We start from the raw sequence: 12288 nt of genomic DNA, 5'->3' as shown, positions 1-12288 counted from the left end.
TGAGCTTAAGAATAATATTGTAAATAATGCCTCAGAGTATTGTCATCACTTGATATTCTAACATATAAAGAATATGTCATTTTTAGAAAAGTATGGAAGATCTCTTGTTCACCTTTCGGATGCAGATTTTCATAACTTAGCATGAATTTTTGACCCTTGAGTGATGAAGACTGACTACAAAAGGATTCATTCCAGTATTCCAAAAGTACTCCAAATAAGAAGGAACGACCAATATACCAAATACCAAATATACTAAATATACCACCAATATACCAACAACCAAATATACTAAATATACCACCAATATACCAACAACCAAAATGTTATTGGTAAAACTACCTCTTTTAAAAATTGATTCTACAGTTATTAAGTGAGAAACCTGAAAAATGGTTTCTCATAAACAAAGCTATATCAAACATTCAATGCTTTTAAATGTGGCAATAACTAAAATTTTTGAAGTCTTATAATTAAAATCTGATTTTATTTCCTTTAAGTAAAGCAGTGTTCTTGTACAAAGAAAGGGAAAAAAGATAGATGTTCCTAGAAGCAAGTAAAACCAAGTGTCCATAGGATATAAACTAATGTTACCTTTCTATTATGTTTGCAACAGGAATTGAACTTAAACCTCACACAATACATCCGCAGCCCCTTTTCCCACTATTTACAATGGGCTTATGTGAAATATCTCCCTGACCCCTGAAGTTATCTACTTCACTAGACTGAGGTCATGTAAATCTAACCATTGACTATTATTTAGCTAGATAAGAATTAGTCTTTTCATTGTGAGATAATAAATATTCACTGCACCGTGGGTATGTGCAAATGTGAAAAGCAAAACAGAAGGTAAACCCTGGTATTATTCTGAATCTTCAAAGTGCTGAGCATAAATTTTCTTGGTTTTCCCCCTGAGTTTCAAATGAAATGCATTTCAATAACCATTGGAAAGCAGATCTACTTTTGCATCAGGAGGAGGTCCTGTATATAGAAAAAGGCTTAACCATGAAGTTGTTCAATTTCTATAATTCAAATTGCTATAGGCAGAGGCTCAGTAAAATGTTGACATGCCTTGGAGTGTATCCAAGCAGAAGTCTGGCACTGATGGGAGTGTAAATACAAAAAATATAAACAAAACACTAAGATTTAGGAAAAGACAGCTTTATGACCTACTTAGATATTTGAAAGTACTTGATGTCTTATACTTGTATCTTTCTATATTTTTCTTAATTATCTAGACAGTCAAACATATTGCATCATCTTACACAAGGGAGAAGAGAATGTTATAGGGAGATATTAAATGTGTGAACTACCTTCTCAAGTGATGGAGTCAAATAATCAGATCTGGATTAATGTTTCTAAGAAAATATTCAGTCAATTATAGTTATTTGTTGCTTACAGTTTGTTAAATGACCCATTAATAAAGTGAACTTACATTTTGGCAGGATGGAAATAAATATCATAGACATAATTCATTTGGAATATTTCTAGGCAGGTGTATATAGTATCAAGCAGTCTTTGGTATTTCTCATGCATTATTTCCTACCAGTTCTACCTATCCAAACTCCCAATTAGTCTAAGAGTTAAGAAATATAATGTCAAAGCTCAGAAATAATTACAGGGATTTTTGCATTTATGGGAATACAAAAATATCCAGTATCCAGCAAGGTAAAATTCAAAATGTTAAGCATCAAATCTAAAATTACCAGACATACACAGAATCGCAAACGTGACATGTACTCAAAAAACATACTAATTAATTGGGAAACTCAAATTGACATAGATGTTAAAATTAGAAGATAAGGCTATTCCAACTATTATTATGACTGTATTTCTTATGTTCCATGAGTTAAATCATGACTTGGAAAAAAATATAAAGACTAAATAAACTTCTACAACTGAAAATGTTAATGTTTAAAATGTTAAAAAAAAAACAGCAAATTAGATTTGCAGAAGAAAAGATTTCTGAAATTTAGGACATAGTAACAGAAACTATTTAAAATTAAACACATGCATAATCAAATAAAAAGTTAAAAGGGCATTATGGAGCTGTAGATCTTCAAGAATTTTAATATATGTGGAATCAAAATCCTCAAAAGAGGGGACAGAAAATATTTGAAGACATAATAGACCCAAATTTTCCAAATGTGATAAAAACTATATATCCACAGATCCGAGAGATTCACCAAACCCAAAGGGCAAGAAACATGATCTTATGTTTGAAAAGTTTAAAAATGTTAAATTTTTTTAAATTTAAATTTTTAAAGTTTTAAAAGTTTTGTAATTATAATTATAATTATTATACTTATTATTATTATATAATATTATATATATATTATATATAATATTATATAATAATAATCAAATTGCTCAAAAGCTAGTAATAAACAGAAAACCTTTAAAGCAACCAATGAGGAATGGGAAGAACCCTACTTTCAGAGGAACAAGGAAACACATGACAGCACTTTCTTGTCAGAAAAAAATGCAAGGGATAAAAATGGTAAAGCAGCAGTTTTAAGTAAAGAAGGGAAAAAGAGGCCAACCTAAGATTTATTTCCAGTAAAAATATATTTTAAAAAATAGTAAAAATGAAGACTTTTTAGACATGCAGAAGCAGAAATAACACCACCTAAGACCTGTACTATAAGACATGTTGAACAAACCCTTTAGGCAGAAGGAAAATACCAAGTGAAAATAAGGATCAACATATGAATGAAGACCAGAAGACATGATAAATAAATGTGATTTTCCTATTATATAAATTTACTTAATATTGATATTATCATTTAATAGTTAATATTCAATCCAAAAATATATAAGATAGGTAATACATCATGACCAAGGATATTTAACTACATCATGACCAAGGAATGCCACTTTTTTAACAAACTGAAAAAGAAAAACATAAGGTTATCTCAATAGACGCAGGTAAAGCACTTGGCAAATTTCAAAGCCCTTCCTGATAACTTTCAGCAATAGGATTGAACTTTTTCAACCTGATAAACGGTATCTATAAAACCTACAGATAGCATCATGCTTAACAGTGAAAGGCTGAAAACTTTCCCTCTACCATCAGGAATAAGATAAAATGTTTTATTCACCATTCACCCTTTTATTCACCATTCTACTACAGGGGTCTAACTAGTGAAATCAGGCAAGAAAATAAACAAGTCGTCCTGATTGTATAGGAAAAAGTAAAGCTGTCTCTATTCAAAGATGGCATGATATTTTACATAGAAAATATACAAAAATAGAAATCGACCAAAAAAAGACACTAATCATTTAGTAAGTTTAAATTAGGGACACAGAACTAATATGTGATAATCTACAGTAACTAGCAAAGAACATACAGAAATCAAAGTTAAAAATGACATTTTAACAGCATGAAAAAGTATAAAATATTCAAGGATAAATCTGACAAAAATTGTAAGATCTGTGTGCTTAATCAGTCACTGAACACAGCAGAGACGCCACGGCACACCCATTCCTGGAAGACACAGTATGTTTCTCAGGAGCAACCTTGGCTTGAGAACTCCTTTGACAGTCTCATCTAATTTTCTCAAGAACTTTACTGCAAATGAAAGTGCTTTCACCAACCTTTTTCCTGAATTCAAGATCATACCTGCATCATGGTCTAACACCCCTCCTCCCCCATCCTGGTTTCCCCCCCTACCAATTTTGGTTCACAAATTGTTCCTCTGATAAATGCCATGGAGGCTTAATCCAATCTTGACATCTACTTCTCACAGAACTTGGACTAAAACAATGATTAAAACCACATACACTCTGTGCCAAATATAAGCCCTAGGACAGTGGTTGAATATATTTTAGAATTATTTATGCAATTTATCAATCCAATAAGCCATTTCAGACAGAAGCTGATATCCAAGAAATGGATTGCCATACCTCTACACTTTGCCTATTTTTCCTTTATTCTGTTGGCAATCTTGAAACACTGAGAGTTTTTAGAACTTTATTTATTCTACTTTAACAAAAACAATTACTCATTCTTATGATCTCAAACAGAGTACCGTGAAGAAAATTTACATTTTCATTGGTTGGAAATGTACTATAGTTCAATTAAAATCTCAGGGATTCTGATATTTTATAATTTTATATAATTTTTTAAATATTTCCTTTTCTTTTACTTATTTTCAGTCATATAATACTACTGCTAGATAATTAGGAACTGCAGGTAAGATAAAAGGTAATAATTTATAATAAGGAACTAGTGTGACTTCTATAGGTAAATATCCTGAATATTCTTAGTACGTAGAACCAATTGATTTGTAATTTTAATGGTCTTTATTTCTTGGCTAGATAAGGCATATTTGATTTTTCCCCTATTCATCATTTCTTTTAATAAAAAATTTGAATAGGGCTTTTTTTTTTCATAAAGATGTGAAAGGGAAGGTAATTCTTAGCCACACTCCTCAGTCATGAAACAATATGAATATGACAGCAACTTACTGGCTTTCAACCTCTACTCCTATTTCTTCTAACATGCAAGCTAAAAATAGTCTTGGATGTTGAAACTTTAATAATCTACTTCTAGGCAATTTAAGAGATTTCACAGGTGAATTTTAATTTTTCCCACTTATTAACTGATTCTAGAATTTAATTCATATTAGGTACAACCCTAGATTACAATAACAACTCCAGATATCAATAACATAATGCAGCACATTCTTACTTCAGACATACTATTACGTATAATCTCTATGTCATATACAGACATACGCACAAACTCGTGAATACAAATTCATGCATACACACACACAGAACAGTTCTTATGTTGTTAAATTTGATTAAAGTTGTAAGCAATATGCTACTAAGACTTTTATACTGATACTGCAATATTTACAATGTCAAAGGTGTTAAAATAACACTAAATTGTAGAAAGTATAGTTATCAGTAATAAACAGATTGCTATTCATCTCTTTCCAAAGGTTGAGATTTGCATAGTTATAGGAATGACATATCTGAAATTATTTTTAGGGCAACCAATATAATAAAGTTATTTTCAACCTTAGTCAGTATTCATTGAATGCCAAGACAACCATATAGGGCAAAGAACAGTCTCTTCAACACTAACAAATGTTACTGGAACAACTGGATGGCCACGTGCAAATTCTCACACCACACACAAAAATAAAATAAAAATGGATCAAAAAGATCGAAATATAAAGAAAAAAACTACAAAACTCTTAGAAGAATATATAAGAATGACCTTGACTTCTGCAAGGATTCTTAGATAGAACACCTAAAACAACGAAAAAAAAAATAAAACTGGGCTTTATAAAAATGTTAAAAGTTAGTGCTTCAAAGAACATCATCATGAAAGTGTAAGGACAACCCACAGAATGGGCTTAGGTATTTTAAAATCATATATCTGATAAGAGACCTGTATTTTGGAATATATAAAGAACTCTTAGATCTCAATAGTTGAACAACTCCATTAGAAGATGTACAAATAATCAGAATAGACGTCTCTATAAAGAAGATACACAAAAGATCTATGTACATGAAAAAATACTCAATATCATTAGCCATCAGAGAGATGCAAGTCATGGTGATTATAATAAAAAAAAAGGCAAATAACAATGACAATGCAGATAAATTTGAACTCTCATACACTGCTGGTGGGGATGTATAATTGATCAACCAATGAAGAGATAAAATATGGTATATCCACATAATTGAATATTACTTGGAAATAAAAGGGAATAGGGCAGCCCCTGTGGCTCAGCAGTTTAGCGCCGCCTTCAGCCCAGGCTGTAATCCTGGAGACCCAGGATCAGGATCCAGAGCCACATCGGGCTCCCTGCATGGAGTCTGCTTCTCCTTCTGCCTGTGTCTCTGCCTCTCTCTGTGTGTGTCTCTTATGAATAAATAAATAAAATCTTTAAAAAATAAAAAATAAAAGGGAGTAAAATACTGATGCACCCTACAGAATAAAAAAAAATTAAATGTCCCTAAAATTTATTGTGGTAATGGTTTTATCTTGGTGAACACACTAAATACCATTGAACTGTATAATTTAAACTGATGAGTTATATGACATTTGAATCATATCTCAATAAAGCTTTGAGAAAAATGTAGTCAGTAGAATTGTTAGAACAAATCTCTCAAGACTGGAGCTATAATGTTGAAGGAACTTATGGATATTATCTTTACTGATAATTACATAACTTCTTAATACATCTTATGTGTGTGTGTGAATGAGTAAAACATATTTATTAGCTTTCCTTAAGTCTGAATCTCAGTAATAAGTCAGATTTTCCTTAATACATCACTTGAAGTTGATTTCAATGGTGGGAGACAAATTCATCTCATGAGTTATTTTCTTGTCAGTCATCTAGGAGACTCCCAGCACCCTAACCTCTAATGCTTCTTATGAAAACTCAATCAAGGAGACAAAGCTCTAGACAGAGAACTAACTCTTTTTAGTCTTTGGTAAAGAGAACACATTTCATTCTTTTATTCATGTCTGTGGATAGCTAGATCCATTCACTTTAAGAATGGTAAGCTCTGGAACCTCCATAGTAAGTAATCTCACTGGGGGAAAAAATCCTATATTTATCTCAGCTTAGCATTGAACTAAATGAACTAAATGGCAAAACCTAGGAAAATGTGGTATATTTCCAATCATCTGATTATTCTTTGATCTTTGAAACTTCTGCATTAATAGCAATTTGTATTAATAAATCATAATAATATTTTAATAAATAATTCAACTCAGTATATTTTATTCAACAACCTTTAGCTTGCTTAAATGTTCATTGCACATTTTTTTCATCTAAGAACCAGATAATATTTTTAATATGGGGTTAAGTTTTAAAATAATTAATTTAGTTCATGGCATTAGTTCCATAAAACAATTTCACTAAAGACAGAATTGTAAAATCTCAATGTGAATCTATAAAACATCAATAAAGTTTAATTTGAAAAGTTAACAAAGTCCATGGAGACTCAACCACATTTTATTACAATTCATTGTACTTGCAGTTAATATTGCCAAGATGTAGAAATATTATGGCAAATAAGGCTTTCTCAATTTTTTTCAAAATTACCACTGCGGTATCTATAAGGACAATAGTACAGTTATCACAGAATGAAGAAGACAACAAATAAATGTGGTAGAAAGACACAATGGAGAAAGAAGGAATAGGAGAAAGAGATTTACAGCATGCACATATTTTTCCCTTCTCTTTTAAACTTTATTGTGATGTTTCTAACATATAAAAATTTTATATATTCATGGTGTACAACTTGCTGTTTTGAATTATGTATATACTGTGAAATGATCATCACGATCAAGCCCAATAGCTTACCTATCACTTCTACATGATTGCTATTATGTGTGTGTGTATGTGCAGTGAGAAGATTTAATTTAAATCTATTCTATTGGCCAACTTCAAGTATACAATACTATATTGTTAACTATTATTAACATGCTGTATGTCAGATTTCTAGAATTCATTCATCTTGCATAACTAAACCTTGTACCCTTTGACCAACAACGTCTCATTCCATTCCTCCTCTGCCAGCAACCGCCATTCTATATAGCTTCTTGTGAGTTTGTTTTAAATTCCACATAAAAGTATGATCATATAGTATTTGTCTTTCTGTGCCTGGCTTATTTAACTTAGCATAATGCACTCCAGGTTCATCTATATTGTTGCAAATGGAAGGATTTCCTTCCTTTTTAAAGCTAAATAGTATTGCCGTGTGTACGCACACGTGGACGTGTGCACTTGTGTATACTAACTCTTTACCAGTTCATCCACTGGCAGATATTTAGGTTGTTTCCATATTTGGCTATTTTGAACAATGCTTCAATGAACATGTGAGTACAGACACCTCTTCCAGTCCCAATGTTTATTTCCTTTGAATATATATTTAGATATAAAATTGTTAGACCATATGATAGTTTTATTTTTCATCTTTTTAAGAACCTCTGTATTGTTTTCTGTAATGGCTTTACTAATTTACATTACCACCAAGAGTCCCTTTTCAGGGTGCCCTGTTGGCTCAGATAGTTAAGCCTCATACTCTTGATTTCAGCTCAGGCCATTTTCTCAGGGTCACGAGATGGAGTCAGGTGTTGGGCTCTGCGCTCAGAGCTGAGTTTGCTCAGCCCTCTCCCTCTGCTCCTGCTCTATGCTCCCTCACTCTATCTCTCTCTCTTTACCTCTAAAATTAATTAATTAATTAGTTAGTTAATTAATTTAAAAATTCCCTTTTCTCCATATCTTCACCATCATTTGTTTTCTTTTATCTTTTTGATAATAGCCATCCTGGCAGGTGGTAGGGTATAGCTCATTTTGGTTTTGGTTTGTATTTCATACTCCTTGATTTCCAAATATATTATAAATCTTTGATAATCAAAACAATATGGTACAGACATTAGAAATAGAAGAACAGGAACAGAAAAGAGAGGCCAGAAATAAATGAACACATTTTGGGTCAGCTGATCTTTGACAAGTTTGGCAAGAACACACTATCGGGGAACGATAGTCTCTTTAATACATGGTGTTGGAAAAACTGAATATTCATGTGCAGAAGAATGAAAGTGTCCTCAAGTGTCCTCTTGTACCATATACCAAAATCAACTCAAAATGACTGAAAAGTTAAATTTAAGACCTGAAACTATAAAACCACTAGAATAAAATACAAGGGAAAAGTTTCTTGACAATGGTCTTGGGAATAATTTTTTTGGTCATGACAACAAAAGCACAGTCGACAAATACTAAAATAGGCAACTGGAATTACATTAAATTAAATAGCTCCTGTACAGCAAAGGAAGTAATCAACAGGATGAATAAGCAACCTCTAGACTGGGAGAACATATTTGTAAACCAAATATCTGATAAGAGACTAATATCCAAATTATTCAAGGAACTCACATAATTTAATAGAAAAAAAAAAGAAAAAAAAACAGAAAAAGGATCTGAATACACATTTTTCAAAAGACATACAAATGACCAATGGGTGAACCACAAATAAGGAACAAAATTGCCCTTCAAGCACATACTTTTGACCAGTTTTGGGAATCTATCTTAAGGAAAACAAAATCATATGTACAAGATATTCATAGAAACCATATTATAATGGCCAAATGTTGGGCTCATACAGAATATTGCTACCGGCCCAGTTTCTATTCATTGATCACTTGCATTAGCACTTTCAAAAGGCTATAAGAAGCCAGAAAATGACAATCCTTTGTAATGTGAGTCTCCCTGAAAACAGTCTGAAGAGCGATAATACAGAGATTCAGACAAACTACCATGAGCTAGCCCACATGCTTGCTGTCCTGCTCATAGCAAAGAAGCATTTATCAAGTGTCAAATGGGTGCCAAATGCTTTGATAGGAACTATCAGATTCTTATTGGATAAATCACCAAAAAAAGCCATGTTTCAGAAAGCATCAAATGGGTCCCAGTGAAGAGAGAGAAAAAAAAAAAAAAAAAAAAGATTTTCACTCTAGAAGATCAAGTTTTCAGATAAATGAAGGTTGCTTATGTCAACCACAGGAACAAGTCTTGTATACATTGACCATAAATCAGGTTTCTTTCATGTCCAGTGTAGGTCACCCACTAAACACCACACTCTCTGCCTCTAAAATTTTGTTTATATTCCTTTCCTTTTACTTATGTAAAGCCAATCTTTCCACACTCAGTTATAGTTTTAACAGTTCTATGAACCAGTCTTCCCCAACATTTCATTTCTGGTGCATGTTTAACAAATGATAGGGGCATTTGTTTAACTTATTAACTACTTAGCTATTATTTATATGAAATATATAACCTAATATATAGTTATATACACATTATATATAGTATAAATATATTTTATAATATACATAAGGCAATATGCATAAACAAAAACACATGAGAAATAATTTTTAGATATTTTATTGTATTTTCCCATAAATGATGAAGGTATTTCTGTGGCAATAAACAGATCTCTGTATCATCTCTCTTGATGAGTTCATAATAATCCATTTATAGACACGTGGATGCACCAAAATTGACTTGACCATACAGATATTATTAGATACAGGAAAAAAGAGCAACACTGTAATAAAGATCCTTATACATATATGTCTGAATACACACTTTGCTTTTACTACATCCTGAAATCAAATAATCAAATTCTTAGCTATAAATTATTGGCTTAGACGTCCTACAGTATTTCTGTAGCAAATGCCTCCAGGAAGACACAATCAATTTTTACATTCATGAGCCAGTTATGAATTTTTTCCTTAATTGTCTCAGCACTACTGAATCACATCACTATTTTTAAATCTAAATATGATAGCTAAAGGTAATATTTTACTGTTTTAGCAGTTCATATCTTTTCTATTTACAATTATGATTAAACATCTTTCCTTGCTTTTTACAGTTTTCTAAGCTTACACTTAGAAAAAGCTGATCAAATTATATGGAAGTATCTATTCTCAGATGATTTGTTAGAATTTTCTGAAAAGTTATAGAAGCTTGGTAATATAAAAAGTGTGTGTGTTTGTTGTTACATTTTGAATATATTTGATGATTATTGTCCCATTCAGGTTAAAAGATGTTTTTTTAAATATGGTTTTATCCTCTATTTTATAATAGCAAGCAGTTTTATTCTTTCTATGAATAGCTTTGCCAGTGGTTTATCTTTCAAAAAATTTAATCTTATCTCAATTCGTAAATTCTGTTAATTTTCTAGCAGTACCTATTCTCCTTAAAGGTATGTGCATATGAGTGTGTGTGTGTGTAACTATATGTGCCTTTCCTTGATTGCATAGTTTATTCTATTTTTTTTTCTTTACTAATAAAAACATTTAATAACATTTTTTCCTCTTTATATGTTTTGGGATAAATACCGTAAATTTTTATATGTATGATTGTCATTATAATTGCAGATTTTATTTCCTAAAACTTTGGCAAAACTTTTAGGTAGATTTGTTTTAAGTTTATAGATATTTGGGAATTTTTATTGATTTCTTTGGATAAAGGTGATTTTCTTTCTTTTTTATTGGATGGTGGTTAGCTGTTATTAATTTAATGTGCTATTCTACTGCAGTCAAATAATATAACCTCTAAAACATCTGGTTTGGGCTCTGATATTTTCCCTGAATCATACAGATCAAATTTTGAAATATTCCATTATGCACTTGAAAAGGAGCTACAGCCTTTGTATAAAGAGAACAGATTTTTTATATATGAATATGTTAATTAATCTATGCAATTAATTATCACCTACATTATCTGAAGACAAATTATATTAATATGTTATTGTCAACTTATATAATTGACTTTAATATCAATTTCACTTCACTTTTCTAACTACTGTGGCTTGTGGCAATATTCAATACTCTGTGTTCATCAAAGTTACTTAATTATCTTATCATTGTGAATTGCATCCTTAACTGATTTTTAAAAATGCCTACTTATTCTGTTTAAATGTTTTTGCCTTAATACCCATTTCATGGTATCAGTAGTGTGACATTGTGATAGTGTGACAGGGAGAGTGATAACAGCAATAACTCTGGAAATTGTGGACAAGTTATACATAACTATTTACCTAAGTTTCTTTAGTTATAAAATGGGGATAATATTACCTTCCCTATAAATTGTCTCTGAGGGTTTGCAACGCTGTATAAGGAATAGTATTCTTTTCTGTTTACATTTTCCTGAAAATGTCTTCTTACTTTTACACTTTTTTTATACTTCACTTTCAGACCATTTTTTATAATCAACACTAATATTTTGTTTTCGAAGGGAATGACACTCTATGGGGATAAACTTGTTTAGCAGATCTCTTCTGTGTACTGAGCAAATAGAAACCATGCTATCCACTGGGATTTGGAGCCAGAAAACATGGGATCCAACCTCTCAGTTCTTATGCTTTATTACCTTTGGGAAAGTCATATAACCTCTTTAAGACTTAGTGTTCTTATTTGCAAAATAAGAATAACACCCACTATAAAAGTCTGATGAGGTTCAAGTGAGGTAATATACAGGAAAGCTTTTTAGACACTAAATTGGTGTTACACCATTGATATTTACTAAGTCAATGAAGATTCACAAGCCCTTACAGAATCTCCTGGGACAAGATATCTTCAAAATTCAGAATATTTTATATTTCAGAAAAGTGATTCAGTACATGTGCCACTCATTAGATTGAATGAGGTCTGCATAATCAAATACATTAATATTTCTGCAACAAAATAGACAAATATTCCTACCAAGTGAGATAAATAAAGAGTACATCTAGTTTTGTGACTATATTTAGTACAAA

Source organism: Canis lupus, chromosome 8 (assembly GCF_011100685.1).
Source record: "Canis lupus familiaris isolate Mischka breed German Shepherd chromosome 8, alternate assembly UU_Cfam_GSD_1.0, whole genome shotgun sequence".
In the NCBI taxonomy this organism is placed as follows: Eukaryota; Metazoa; Chordata; class Mammalia; order Carnivora; family Canidae; genus Canis; species Canis lupus.
The sequence above is the reverse complement of the archived record's forward strand: the minus strand, read 5'-3'. Positions refer to the sequence as shown.